The 15929-nt window shown below is 44.0% G+C and overlaps 1 protein-coding gene across 4 annotated transcripts in view; it reads left to right on the plus strand.

Moving 5' to 3' along the window:
• The window catches only part of LOC137524139 (transmembrane protein 132D-like), a 1100471-nt gene that overhangs the window by 1031605 nt on the left and 52937 nt on the right, over positions 1-15929 (plus strand). Inside the window, exon 1 of one of the 4 annotated variants that reach the window (XM_068243725.1) lies at positions 8486-8544. The exons of the other annotated variants lie outside the window; for them this stretch is intronic. The gene's annotated coding sequence lies outside the window, so the exon portion shown is untranslated. Of the gene's footprint in view, positions 1-8485; positions 8545-15929 lie in introns of those variants that run through there. 4 annotated transcript variants of the gene reach the window in all.

Below are 15929 nucleotides of genomic sequence, written 5' to 3' on the forward strand. Positions count from 1 at the left end.
AATCTAACACTACACCTAAAGGTGTGTACACACGCACTACTAGAGAAAACGACGGGTCCGTCAGACCCTCCCGCTGAGCGGATCGTTCAGAAACAGCCTTATCAGTCTGCAGACAGACTGTACACACGCACTACTGTCGGGAGAACGACCGCCCAGTGGGAGGGTCTGACGGACCCGTCGTTCTCTGTAGTAGTGCGTGTGTACGCACCTTAAGTATAACTGCATTACACTTTAAATGGAACCTGGAGTGAGACAGATGTGGAGGCTGCCCTCTTTATTTGCTTTTAAACAGTATCAGTTGCCTGGCAGTCCTGATAATCTTTCTGACATCAGTACTGTCAGTATAATGCATCTACAACAAGCATGTGGCTATTCCAGTTAGACTTGAGTCAACCTTTACTTGCTGCACCTATACCTAGATAGCCTTTGTTGAGGGCACCTATACCTAGCTAACCTATACTGGCTGCACCTATACCTAGCTAATCTATACTGGGGGCACCAATACCTAGCTAACCTATACTGGGGGCACATATAGCTGGCTACCTATACTGGGGGCTCCTACAGCTGACTACTGTTAATGATTCATACACTGTTATGGAACCACAAAGGGACATTTCTGGGACTTTCAATAGTGACACCATATGTAGGCTGTGCATTATTTGCACTACATACCAACATCTCTTGTTTTGTCCACAGCATCAGCAGCACCCCACAAACATAGTCAAACATCAAAAGCCTTTAACATTGTAAACTTCCCTTTATTTACATTTGCCAAATGTATTGCAGGTAAGCTACATTAAGAGAAATACTAGGGCACCGGTGGGCAGTAGCAGCAGCAGCACCATCGCCAGATGGTGACAGGTGAGCCATATTGCCTGTGGACATAGGACATATGGATACCCCACTCACCTGCATTGAAAACACTTTTCAATAAAACACATTCAGCAGGATTCGTGCCTCTAGAGCAGGGGTAGGGAACCTATGGCTCGGGAGCCAGATGTGGCTCTTTTGATGGCTATATCTGGCTCACATACAAATCAGTAAGGGTTGATTCACTAAGTTTTACTGCTCAAGCAGCGCAGCTTAGTGTGGCAGCGCAAGTAAAATTTTCAAAGTAGGCATGCTACTGCTGTAGCATGCACTACTAACTTACTCACGCTACCCCAAAACTAACGGCTGCTCCAATTGTCCCACTCTGGACCCTGTCAGGTCCAGTGACTTTGTAGGATGAGATCCCCACACTTTGATTGGCCCAATAGGCTGCCTGTCACTTGACAGGCAGCCTATTGGACCCAAGTGCAGGGATCTCGTCCTACAAAGTGAATCCACCCCCAAGTCAGCTAGCTAATTGTACAAGCTGTTAGTCTGTATTTCTCCTGTCTGGCCCTCAGGGAAATTGCTGATGTTGTTGAAACCCATGAGAAGCTGAAGACATGTCTGACACTTCCGCTGCCAGGAGATCAACTGTATAAACATCACCATGGCAACAGGAACGTGAGCCCTACTGTCCCAGTTTGAAACATATTGTATGGCTCTCACGGAATTACATTTTAAAATATGTTGCATTTATGGCTTTCTCAGCCAAAAAGGTTCCTGACCCCTGCTCTAGTGCATGTCTTGCAAGTCCCAGCTACTAGTTCATCTTGAGCACCAAGAAGTTTAAGTATACATATTGACCATCAAGGGCAAGCAGTATCACCTTGGACAAACCTGCTAACTATGGGCTGAAAAAATGTCTGCAACACCATTGTTGGGTTCCACCCGCTGGTGTTGCTGCTGCTTTCTGTAATATTAGTTTAATAGACATTCCCACTGTAGCCGAAATCTTCTCAATGCTGTTATGGGATCACACTTTACAAATTATTATTACATTTGCACCCCTAATCCAATCACAGGCTGAAGATCTTACAAATTAGTCAAAAAGTAAAAGAACTAGAATGATATGAATATCCCAAAAATAGCTTATGGAATAAGATGATATTTCCAATTACTGAAAGGTCCCTTATTTAGAAAAATCAACATTTCACTCATCTGAGTACTGTTAGAGCTAGTGTAAAAAATGAGCAGCTGAATTTTTATTCGCAGTAAAAACCCAAACTACTTCTGTTGTTTTGGATAAAGCGGGAGGCCATATACTGCCAATAAATGTGTCCAGAAGCTGGAGAAATGTTGTGATTTTGGGCATTTCATAGCGTGAAAATGTTGTTTATACAATCAATTATAATCTGCATAATTGTACATGTGTAAGTACATTTTGTTGTGAAACCTAATGCTTTATTTAATTAAGATAGTTTTAAATGTGAATTAAACAAAAATGCTGCAGAAGATAAGTGGGTCGCTTCACAGAATTGCATAGCAACTGAGATGATTGCCATTCCGGTGATAAACATTATAAAGAATGTTTTCAAAGTCAAAAAGTAATACACAAAACAGCATAACTAAAGCACCACAACTAGATTATACTGTAGGAATCCTAATCACAGGATGGTATTAGACTCCTCTATATACAGTATTGGGATGAACCTAAAAAGTTCTGCATACAGTGTAGGCGTACAAGCTTAATATCTTTGTATTATTATTTTAAAGTGATGATGAAGAGGTATTCCTCCCTCTCTTCTGCTCTGCTCTGTCATTTTGTTCCATTACTCCACCTAATGCATATTGCAGGAGGATATGACTTTACTTTTGGTTGTCCTTACTTTATGGGTGGAGTCTTTTTGATGTTAGGCCAAGGTTGTGGGGATTACCATTTCTGTTATATAGCTATTGAATCAAATCTATTACTGTTTTCCAGTTCAAATAAAATATATATTTTTTAATGTTTTTGGGAGTGGTGGATGTCACAATCCAAGTGGTAGTGGTGGATGTCAGCATTAGGGGTGGTCGGAAATGCCAATTTCTGATTAAGTGAAAAGTTCGATTTCTGCTGATGCCAATTTCTGTTTTTCCAATTTCTGATAAGTCTTTTTTGTCATTTTTTGCATCTTTTATTGGCTAACTACATCCAAGTTGACTCGGAAGTATTAGACCAATCAGAGAATGCAGAATTGCACCGTGGTAATCGGAATACCATGAAAATTTTAGGCCAATCACAAGACTCAGGAATACTCATTAGTAGTCAAGTCTTGTGATTGGTCTAAAATTACTGCAGTAATCCAATTTTTGCTTAAAAATTCTGCCTTCTCTGATTGGTCCCATGATTCTAAGTTCTGTGATTGGGCTAAAATTACCGAGTTGTGGTAAATGATTTTCATGGAGATCTGATTTCCAAGTCCTGTTTTCTGGGTTCTGATTGGAAATGCCAATTTCCAATCGAAAATGCGGAAATTTCAATATCACGGAATCTGAATGAGCATTCCTAGTCAGTCAGCATCCTGAATAATGAAAAAAAGATGGTTGCTATTTTGAATTCTGTATAGAGTAATAAATCAGATATTATAATATTTCAAGAAACTCACCCTAACAAATCCCAGACTTTATGAACTTGCAACATCCTGGGTTGGGAACACTGCTGCTGCATATAGCGCGCAGCCTAGTGGCTGGTGCTTTGAGTCCGCCAGGAGAAAAGTACAATATAAATGTTCTGTGTCTTATCACTCAATAACTCTTTCCTGATGCGGGTGGGTAGGGTGAACAAAAAACACAGAGACAATGGTAGCCCCAATGGTGCAGTAAGTCACAACAATGGACAATTGAAGTAGAGTAAGTAGAAAGTAGAGTAAGTAGAGGTACTTACAAAGGGAGGTTGCAGGGTGGCAACCAACCACTGTAGGCAGGTGGAGATGCACAAACCCGACTCGGCTCAGGTATCCAGTCAAAGTGGACGTGGTCACTCTCTTGATGCAAAATGTTTTAGCTGGTTGTGGGGGAGGTATCAACCACCTGACCAAATAAAATACCCCTCCTGAGGGAAGGTAGGTAACACAAAGGGAGAAAAGAGGCGCCCAGGGTATGATAAAACTGTGTGAGAAAAAGCTAAGTGAAAAAAAGTGGCTTGCCTCAAGGATAACACATTCGAATTGTAAACAACGAACTTTAATATGCACTTGGCAACACTTTTCGTGAGTGTTAGCCCACTTCCTCAAACCGAATAAAGTGCCAAAGAGATCAAAGCCAGAGTAGAGGTGCCTCTGCTCTGGTTTTGATCTCTCTGGCACTTTATTCAGCCCGAGGAAGTGGGCTGAGACCCCCAAAATGCATTGCTAAGTGCATATTAAAGTTTGTTGTTTACCATTCAACTTTGTCATCCTTCAGGTAAGTCACCTATTTTTTTTTATTTTATCTGTTTTTAACCCAGTTTTATCATATCCTAAATGGCTCTTTTCCCTCCCTTTGTCTTTCCTATTGCCCTCCTTAACATTATTCCCTTACTAATGCCTATCCCTAACCCCTTAACTGCAGCAGGTAACCTTCCCCTAGAGAAGTAAGTACTGACACTTCCACCCGACCCATCATCGACGTTCTGCTCAAGTCAAATATTTTGGTGGAGCAGAGCGGGGAACAGGATGGTCGCTGGATGGGGAGGAAGGTGCTGTGACTTATTTCACAGCACTACAAAAAAACCATTAAAAGTATGTTATTTTAAAGCGAGTTCAGGGGTACTTTAAACAGGGCCGGAGCTAACATAGGAAAAAATGGCAATTGCCCCAGGGCCCCAGAGCCTCTAGGAGCCCCCAAGGTGTCCCTCCCCATCTTAACTGTTGCTCCCCAGGGACTCTGCAGAGTCTTTTGCAGAGTAGCGTCTCATCTGTGCTGGCGGGCAGGTGAGACACTACACTGACATAGACACTGCAGAGGTCCTAGAGAGCACAGTTAATTTGGGAGGTGATTGGGGGAGGGTCAGCAGTCAGCTCAGGGGCCCCGGAGGGAAATTTGTCTGCAACAAAGGGCCCCTAATGACGCTTTTTGGTCGGGGGTGTCTGTTGGGGGCCCTCAGGCTAATTTTGCCCTAGGGCCCAATTGTTACTTGAACCAGCCCTGACTTTAAATCTCATGAGTCACTGTCAGTCAGCTAGGTTTGGTAACGATGTTCCAAGTTAAAGGCAGAGAAAACAGGGAAGTAAATACTGTAAATGTAAACTTTCTGTGGAAGTCAATATTATTTCTTTTAGTGAATATTCATGAATTTCTGCTTTTCTGCCCTTGTTTCTGACCCAGCTTGTATAATATCTCTCATTCTCCTGTTAAATTGTGAATCCAACTTGTAAACTCAACCCTACTTGTTATCTCCCTGCACTGACCTCGGCCTGTGACCTTGTTATTGCTCGGTATCTTCCAGCTTTGACCTTGGACTTTGAATTTGTTTTTGCTTGGCATCTGCACTGATCTAGGCCTCTGATCTCAACATTGGTCAAAGAGTTCTCCACTTCATAGGAGAGTCTGTTCTCCTTGTCACAGTATAGTAAAAGGATGTGCTGCTACAACTAAGATTGTCGGTCCATGTGCGGGGAACAGTAACATCAGTGCAGTGAGACATTGTATTTACCTGCTCCAGCACTAGATCCTCTCTGCAAATACATGTGCTAATCTGCATAGAGTGGGGGGAGGGGGGAGTGTTCATAAAGAGGGGTGCCTACTTGCCAAATTTGCTGTGGGAAGAAGGTTCTTCACACGCTTGGTGGGTGGGGAAAAGTTGGGGTGGTGGTTGTAGAGTTGGTGAGGTAGGGGTGGTGTTCTGGCCACAATTATGGGAGGTGGATGAGCTAGCCATACTTGTTATATGGGGGCTACTTTACTTACTATTACAGGTAGTCCCCGACTTACGAACACCCAACTTACGAACCACCCACCGATACGATCGGCATGGATTCAGTGTTTCCATGGGAACAAGCCAATTTTTTTTTTATTTAAATTGGACTTGTAGTTTTTGAGAAAATCGAATTTTAAAAGATTCTAAGAAAAAAATGGCTTTTAAACTTGTATAAGCAGGTACAGAGGGCAAAGGTGATACAGAAGGGGACACTGGAGGCACAGGGGGGCACAGAGGAGGTACAGGGGACAGAGATAGCACATTGTTTTCACTTAAGAACAGATTCAGGTTAAGAACGAACCTACAGTCCCTATCTCTTTCATTAACCTGGGACTACCTGTATTTAGTATTTATATAGCGCCAACATCGTCCGCAGCGCTGTACAGAGTATATTGTCTTGTCACGTAACTGTCCCTCAGAGGGGCTCACAAACTAATCCCTACCATGGTCATATATTAATTTATGTATCATGTAGTGTATATTTTGTACTACAGGGCCAATTTAGGAAGAAATCAGTTAACTTATCTGTATGTTTTTGGGATGCGGAAGGAAACTGGAGTGCCTGGAGGAAACCCACATGGCGTGGGTAGATCATTCAAACTCTGTGCAGATAGTGCCCTGGCTGGGATTCGAACTGGGGACCCAGCACTGCAAGGTGAGAGCACTATGCCACCATGCCGCTCCAAACTTTACTTGCAACTGGAGGAAGGGGACTACTTTACTAGCAACACTTGTTATGGGGAGGAGGGGATGGGTGGGTGGAGAGTTTCAATCATAGGGAGGGCAGTAACTGGAGAGTTTTGCTCTAGGGCCCTGTGGTTTGTAGTTATACCTGTAAGAAGGGAATCAAATAATTTGCTCACATTTGTATATAAACTCTACATGCTCCATCTGCCCTAAAGCCTCCCTCTGATTCCAGGGTACAGGTAGGAGGCGCCCGTTAAAGGATGTTCAATATAATACTCTATATGGCAGTATCCAACTACTACAAAATAGGTTGTCCTACCTTATAGGTGTCCCTTTAGGAAATAGAGACAATCAGGAGTAAAAAGGGAATAAGTTTAATGGTGCACTAGATGTCATCTAGATGTCATCTAGTGCACCATTAAACTTATTCCCTTTTTACTCCTGATTGTCTCTATTTCCTAAAGGGACACCTATAAGGTAGGACAACCTATTTTGTAGCAGTTGGATACTGCCATATAGAGTATTATATTGAACATCCTTTCCCGGGTGCCTCCTACCTGTACCCAGCAATTTTACACCCCTCTTGTCAGTAGGGGAGTTTAGGCCGATTCTAGACGACCGTTAAACGTTTTCTTGGAGCAGCGACCACCTAGGACCTAAAGGCCGAGTGGGGACGGTACTTCCCCACCTGCGGAAACAAGTGGTTGCCTTTACTGCAACCCACGTTTGTGAGTATAATTACTGCTTTAAATAGCTACATCCAGACCCACTAACCATATTGCACCAGATTGGGCTCCCGGATCTCTCTGTGTTTTTTCTTTCTACTATCCCTCTGATTCCAGTCTGTGAAATCCATAATTTTCCTTCTCTTACACCCAGCAGCTGTCTTTGTCTCTAGTGCTTATTGTACACTGAGTTCAGTAAATTAAATGACCATGAAATTTAGTTCACGCATGAGCTATGATTCTGCACTGTCCAACAGGGCATATTGTCTCAGCCACCACAGCGTAGAAAGCTGTCCATGGTGCTGAATTTTTGTCAGTGTGATGCTTCCTGCGCACCCAGTAGTCCAAGGGTTCATCGCTGCTCACAGTGTCCACACCCACACTCAAGGCCAGGTAGTCGGCTGCCTGCCGGTCCAGGCATTAGTGGAGGCTGGATCCCGAAGGGCTAAGGCAAGGCGTTTGACTAAAGAATGTCCGCATGTCCGACATCACCACGAGTTCATTGGAGCATCCTGTCCTTACTTGTGTGGACATTGGAGAAGGATTACTGGCAGTGGTACCTTTATTGCGTTGTGCTGTGACATCACCCTTAAACGCATTGTAAAGCATAATTGCCAGCTTGTTCTGCATATGCTGCATCCTTTCTGCCTTCTGGTGAGTTGGTAACATGTCCGACACTTTGTGCCTATACCGAGGGTCTAGTAGCGTTGCCATCCAGTACAGCTCATTCCCTTTGAGTTTTTTTATACGGGGGTCCCTCAACAGGCTGGACAGCATGAATGACGCCATCTGCACAAAGTTGGATCCAGACCTACTATCCATCTCCTCTTGCTCTTCCTCAGTGACGTCAGGTAAGTCCTCCTCCTCCCCCAGCCACAAACAATACCATGGAAATGTTGAGCAGCACAAGCCAGTGATCCACCTGTTTGTTAAGAGCAGCCAGGAGAGCTGGTCCAGTGTGACTCTCCGGCTTTATGGCAAGACATGTCTAAGATGGCGTGACACCATCGTACCTGGCATGCAGCATAGGCCCTAGGGAGCTGAGGCTATGTAGCTGGAGAGGAGATCGCAGCACCAGTACAGTTGAACTGCCACTCAGCCAAGGAGGAAGAGGAGGATGACAGCGAATAGGATGTAGCAGGAGGAGAGGAGGTGGCATGAGGCCTGCCTGCAAGCCGTGGAGGTGTAACGAGTTGGTCCGCTGCACAACCACGTACTTCCTGCTTGCCATCGGTCACCAGGTTGACCCAATGGGCTGTGTAAGTTATGTACCTGCCCTGACCGTTCTTGGCAGACCAGGCATCCATGGTCAGGTGGACCCTTGACCCAACGCTGTGTGCCAGAGATGACACCACTTGCCTCTCAACTTCACGGTACAGTTTGGTATGTACCGGGTATGATTGTCTTGGGATTTTATGTGACTAGCTTGCACTTTTCTAATTAGCTATACACAATCATGTGATCATGATCATATTTGCTCCCTGTGCAGGCTTATCATAATAGGAATAAATCACCTGATAAATCGATCATATGCCTCTCCATGAACTCTCCTTGTAGGAGAAGTGCTCCAAGGACAATCTATTGTCTTTACCTATAAGTGTTCTACATGCTGCCAAAACGAAAAATGCTTAATTGCTATATGTTTCATGTTTGGGGAGGTTCTGATCACTGATAGAACAGGAAATGATTAAGAGTCTCCACTAGGAGCTCAAGAAGCTATTACAATTCAAAAGACATAACTTTCCCTAACAATATCACAAAAATATGTGATAATAAATGAATAAAAATTGCATTGTACTTCTGCATTGAACACAGAGTACCTGCAGTCAGCCGTGACATGCCACTCTAGGTTACTGTAGGTGGGATGAAAATGTATTGAAATTAAAATGTACTAAACATTAATGTTTTTTCTACGCGAAGGATTCATTAGTGCCACAACATTACTGCAAACAAGTGATTTAATAGATATACATTTGTATAATAATGGTTTATCATTTCCATACCATAAATGTAGTGCTTGACTAAGCGAATGGAAGGAGGAAATGGTCTTTCTGCCATGACTGTACGAAGGGTATATTAATCAAATTACTAATGTGCTTAGGCTGTATATAAAAATGACCCATTTAGGCCGGTAATACATGGGAAAGTGTGAGCTTGTGCTACTGAGCAATTTAAGCAGGGGAAGTACGGAAATTCATTACATTTACCTTTGTGCTTCCAGTTTAGAGATCTCTATTCCCAAGGGGATATTTTACAAAAAATGTGCCCCTTCTAACAGCTGGGTAGCTAGAGACTATGGGGCCCCATAGCAACATTTTTTTGGGGCCATCAGATTTAGGCACTGTTGTGCAAAGCCACCTGCCCCTATGCTATGAATATAAGCTGACTGGACAATTTACATTTCTATACAATGTGCACTGTGTATAGACCATGCGCACCGAGACAAAGTCAGAGGGTGGATAAATAAAGGAAAATTAATAGAGAACACATCAAGTACCACCTGGGCCCCCTCTTCTCCAGGGCCCCATAGCAGTTGATATGGCTATTGCTACACCCCTGCCTTCTAGACATTCTGCTCTTGATTATTGGTTCGTTCCAGGTGGCCAATGAGAGCCAAATAATTCTGACTTGCATGCAAAGTCTTGAGAAAGCTGGCGTACCCGGTGAAACAGGTTGACGTCAACTTGGCATCCTCGTCACGGGCGGCATATGGAACTTTTTGTGTGCATTCTGCGAGGCCGCTCATGACAAAGCGATGAGACTTTAACCGATGCTGGCCAGCAGAGTTGTCAGCGCGAGAGTAGATCATGGAGAGAGACACTTAGTAACAAAGCGAATGGCGACAACTCATTGAGTGATCGGTCACACAATCCACCAGTGGGGAATATACCGTATTTTTCGGACTATAAGACGCTCCGGACCATAAGACGCACCCAGGTTTAGAGGGCAAAAACCAGGGGAAAAAAAATATAGCAAACCTGGTGTGTCTATGGTCCAGGGGCATCTTGTGGATGTTCTCACAGCAATTATTATAGCCCTCCTGTACTTTGTGCGTCTCCCTGTGTCCTCCTATGCCCCTTGTGTCTTCCTGTGTCCCTATCTGTCCCCCTGTATCCTACTCTGTTTGTGCCCCTGTATCCTATGTTTGTCCCCCTATGTGCTATGCTTGTTCCTCTGTTTGTCCCTGTGTGCTATGCTTGTCCTGTTGTGCCCATGGCTTGTCTAACTGTGTCCTCTGTTTGTCCCCCTGTGTGCTATGCTTGCCCTGTTGTGACCTCAGCTTGTCAACCTGTTTCCTCTGCTTGTCCCTCTGTGTCCTCAGCTTGTCCCCCTATGTGCTAGGCTTGTCCTTTTTGTGTAATCTGTGTGTCCCTAGCTTGTCCTGTTGTGTCCTCAGCTATCCCCCCCCCCCCCCCGGGGGCATTGCCCGAGTGTTATGTAGTTATTGGCAGCCATGTGTCACCGCCCCCCGCATTGTAATTAGCTACATCAGTATAATCTGATTGGCCCCCGCTGTGTAGTTAGCCGCTGCCATGAATACCTGATTGTCCCCGGGCCTGCAGTGTAATTCGCCGCATCAGCATAATCCAATGCGCCCCGCTGTGTAATTAGCAGCCATATCTCACCCGATCTCGGGAAGTCCACGCTGCTTAGAGACCCCCGCTGTGTAGTTAGCCGCTGCCATGGATAACCTGATTGTCCCCGGGCAGGCAGTGTAATTCGCCGCATCAGCGTAATCCAATGCGCCCCGCTGTGTAATTAGCAGCCATATCTCACCCCATCTCGGGAAGTCCGCGCTGCTTTGAGACCTCTCATATACGTCATTCTTTCCTCTAGTGCCGGCCGCCTGTAATGACGCAACATGAAAAGCCGGCACTAGGGGAAAGAATGACGTATATGAGAGGTCTCTAAGCAGCGCGGACTTCCCGAGATGGGGTGAGATATGGCTGCTAATTACACAGCGGGGCGCATTGGATTACGTTGATGCGGCGAATTACACTGCCTGCCCGGGGACAATCAGGTTATCCATGGCAGCGGCTAACTACACAGCGGGGGTCTCTAAGCAGCGTGGACTTCCCGAGATCGGGTGAGATATGGCTGCTAATTACACAGCGGGGCGCATTGGATTATGCTGATGTGGCGAATTACACTGCAGGCCCCGGGACAATCAGGTATACATGGCAGCGGCTAACTACACAGCGGGGGCCAATCAGATTATACTGATGTAGCTAATTACAATGCGGGGGGCGGTGACACATGGCTGCCGATAACTACATAACACCCGGGCAGTGGGATTAAACAAACCGGGACTCCCTGTATTCGGACTATAAGACGCAGTGACTTTTTCCCCCCACTTTTGGGGGAGAAAAAGTGCGTCTTATAGTCCGAAAAATACGGTACTCATCAGAGACCATGCAGGCATGAGATCTACTTGGGTGAGATCACTCCTTATCATTTATTATACGCTGACACATGGCTGGAAAGTAATATAAAAGTTATTCTGCACGCAGCACTCTGTTATAGTGCAAACCCACCCTGCCTATTGTTTAAAGCCTATGGGACATTTTGAACACATGGTGATCAGTGATTTCCATCATCATTCACAGATGGACAGATGGCATAATCCCAATACTGTTGGAACACAGTGAACTTGGTGAAAAATGTGCAATATTTTTATAATTTTTGGAACATCAGCTGAGTATACTCTATCACCATACATGCAATTGCACATGATTTTTGGACTCATGGGGGTTGATCCACTAAACCGTGCTAACTTATAGCACGGCTGCACTAGCATTTTGCACACGTTATAATGCGCAAAATGAAATTCCACATTTTTTGGGCCCTAACACGAATTTTAACATGCAAAAACTTGCATTTGTTTTGTTTGAAAATTCACATCTGTGCATGAACATTCGCAATTGCGCACAAAACATGTTACGCGTATTATAACGCGTGCAAAACGCTAGCGCAGCCGTGCTATGCATTAGCACGATTTTGTGAATCAAGCCCCTTGTCTGCAGGCCTCAGACAGGGTTAAGGGTATATATCTGACTCGCCATTGATTTATATAGTATGTTTAACGTGAGGAAGCTGCTAAGATACCATCATATGGAGATTTTTATTATACAATTTTAGAAGTTTTTTTTTAGATACAAGCCAGTGTTTGGTGACACTCATTAATGGAGAAGATAGTGTGTTTTGTTCGGAATGAGATCCCAGTAATTCTTTGCAAGCAATAGTGCATGCAAATGTAATGGACATTTTATGCAGCTTAGAATTAAGCCAACCAAAATTGTCATGAAATGCCAATGATTGGCCCCAATTTCAAGCCAGAATTGCGTACGTCTCATTGACCGTCTTTATTGCCAACCCAGTGAATGTCTATGGGGATTTATCAGGAACATAGCTAGAGCAGCCAGTAGGGGGTATATAAGTTCTGGCATGCAGTGGATACAGTTCCCAGGACTGGGGATGTGCTGTCCTGACATTTTACTAGAACTGTTCTAGCTACTAGCTAGTGTGGAAAATGTGTAAGCAAGCCTGTTACAAAAAAAAGAAGAAAAAAACAGATACTTCCGTAAGTAGTGGGAGATGTTCCAGAGACTTCCAATGTCATCCTGAACTCCATCATTGCTGCTCAGGATCCTCTTTTTGTTTGAAGCCATACTCTCATCCATGTATGACAGCAGTCATGCTTTGTCTGTGCAAGTACGGTCAGCGCATGTGCCGTAGCACAGAGCCTCTCGTGCACAGCTTTTTTACCTGCACTATTGGTTTCGTGCTCCTGGGCCTCCACAGATTGTGCTCACACAGACACAGTACAGCCATGCTCGTACACGGACTGTAATGCACCTTCAAGAACATAGCTCACGCAAACACAAGCTCTAGCTGAATATGTTCTGAGGCACCCAAAGCTGAAACAGTGGGCTCAAGGAGGATTGGGATGCTTCTGGACTATCCTTAACATAAATTCATTCATCAGTATTCATTAACCATAATAAGCACTGTTATACCCTGCTGATGGCTAAAAATAAAGCAGCCTTGAGGTTTTTCAATTGCATTTTTGTAATAGGAGCTCAGGAGTACTGATGTAGAAATGAATGGGCATTTGTCTGCTTGTTGACAAGACCAAACTGCTTTCCCCTCAAATACAGATCACTTCTCAAGAGGTTGTTTGCTCTGCTAAGATGCTTAAAGAGGGACTTGAACCCAGGAATGAACTTGATCCCATCAGTAGATACCTCTTTTCTCACGAGAAACCTTTTCTCAAATAGATCCTCAGGGACTGTGTGGCTTAAATTTTGGTGAAACCCCTCCCAAAGTAAATGTCAGCATGGTGGTCCTGACAGTTTACTGTCTGTGAGTCTTGTTGCATTGTGGGAAATCATTTTTTATTGATATAAGTACAGAATAATTATATTCAGGGGACGCTATTTAAGACCCATGGGGGTACCATGGGTTATATTCACAAAACCTCAGTAAAATGTATGCCAGCGGAGAGCACACCTAAAGTTTACTGGGCTTTACACAATGTACATGGCACATTACATAAGTAGCATAACTTGCATTATACTATACATACAATACATACAATCTGCACATACATTTTTCCAAGGTTTTTTTAAATATGCCTCATTTTCCCCAAATGACAAAGGAAGCAGCATCATGCTCTGCAAGTCAGTAACCTACTTGAACACTTGATCTGCCAGCTACTCTTCTGTCCTTCCTCCTGTAGATCCCACCACTACATGGCCTAGCCACTCTATCAAGTCCAAACGCAACTGATGACCTGATGAAGGGCTCATTTCAAAACTAATTTTGCTTTAGTTGACATTGATTCAATAATAATTTATTCTCCGTGTGCTGTCTCGTTCTTGCAATATTGTTACTCTACCACCATCCTGCCAATTTCCAATCTGTACTGTTCCTCCAGTCCCCCACTTCCTCCCCCTCCCAGAGTCAGGCACAAAAGGGGGTGTGAAGGGAGGAATCCAGAGTCTGGAGGAACCTACCTGGATATCTGGCACCTTAAAGAGAATCTGTACTCTAATATTCTTACAATAAAAAGCATACCATTCTATTCATTATTTTCTCCTGTGCCCCTCTGTGCTGTTTCTGCCACTCTCTGCTGCAATCCTGGCTTGTAATTAACAGTTTTAGGCAGTGTTTACAAACAAACTAACCAGCTTCTAATAGGCTCAGCTAAGCATAGAGTGTGAGTCATTCAGAGTATGCAGGGGGCCTGCAGAGGGTGTGTATCGCTTCTACCAATCACAAGCAGCCCTGCACATTCCACACAATCAAGCTTTAGCCCGACAAACAGGACAGAGGAAAGATACATTGATTTATTACAGAGACAGTGCAGTTAGGAAAGACTGCAGTAAGCCAGAGCAGATTAGAACAGGCATAGGAACTTATAGGATAGAAGAACTAAGGCTGAAAAATTTGTTACAGAGTCTCTTTAAGGCTCATACAACCATACAACGTTTCCACCCAACTATCGTACAAACTTGGTCTGTTGGACGACAGTTGTGTGTGTGAAGGCGGATCAGCTCACACAACTGTTAGGCTGATATCGTGCAGTTGGTCACGTGTGTACAAGTCATTTTAACCACTTATACTTGTTTTGAATGCGGCCTTATTGCATAGTCTGTCATTTTGCTTGCGTGCGCAGTATGCAACTAAGTTGTTCATTCAGTTGTTTGGTGCGCAGAAAATACAAGTCATGCAATCGATTGGTCTTGCAGACGGGTTGCATGTCGTCGGGTTGGTTGTGTGCTTTGTTGGACGTGTGTATGAGCCTTTAGCTGCACAGTCAGTCACTGGCTGATAGTCAGCACATCACCCGTTATGAATTGAACTGGTATACAGTATGCACATTATACAAACGGCCATGAGGAGGAAGTATATGCAAATAACAGCCAGTCAGGAGGTCATCAGATCTCCACAGGGTATCAAAATCAGTAATGCATTACAGTTGCCTTATTCATCAGGGACCAATTTGAGGCTGATTTAATAGACTTTTTTTCTGTGAGTTTACTTATCCTTTAAAGAAAATTCCATTTACAAGATGAAGCGAAAGCTAACATTTTTCAGACTCACTTCAAAAGAGCAGAAAGCATTTCATATATTTAACATACAAATAACACAGCGTAACTGGCAAGACAGCTATTTCATTTTATGGACAGAAAATCGCGCTATCCTGCCCTCTTGAGGTAAACTGCTCGCAGTGTTCTGAGATGCTGTCTGGCAGGACGCACTGATGCTAGCATTAGACTAAATCATCATTATTTGTCTGCATCTGTCTCCGTGAAAATAAGCTGCTTTATGGAACGGCTTTGGTATCTTCCTCCTGCTTTGTCTATTATATGTAATCCAGCAATCCGTACAGACAAAAGCTCTAGGGCTTCAGTCTATGTAAACCCTTGACCGTGGCAAAAGTACATTGTGCAGTTGGACGCCTGCTGCTCTGGGCAGTCAGGAAAAGTGATCTCTTATTCCAGCAGCTGGAAAATCTTTAGATGGCCCCTGACATAACAAATAAGGCTAATGCTTGCGATGACCTAGACTTGCGTGTCTTGAAAGGGTTAAACGGACAAATGCGTAACTGCTACCGATGATTAATTATAAATTATTTTCTAATTCCCATCACTACCATGCTCTGAACCCAGCTCATTGCTCTGAACTCCCAGAAAATGCGTACATCGGGATTATTAATCCTCCAAGTGCCCATAACACAGGAGCGAGGAAGTGACAGAGATTTC

The sequence above is a fragment of the Hyperolius riggenbachi genome, chromosome 1, assembly GCF_040937935.1.
Source record: "Hyperolius riggenbachi isolate aHypRig1 chromosome 1, aHypRig1.pri, whole genome shotgun sequence".
Taxonomy (NCBI): domain Eukaryota; kingdom Metazoa; phylum Chordata; class Amphibia; order Anura; family Hyperoliidae; genus Hyperolius; species Hyperolius riggenbachi.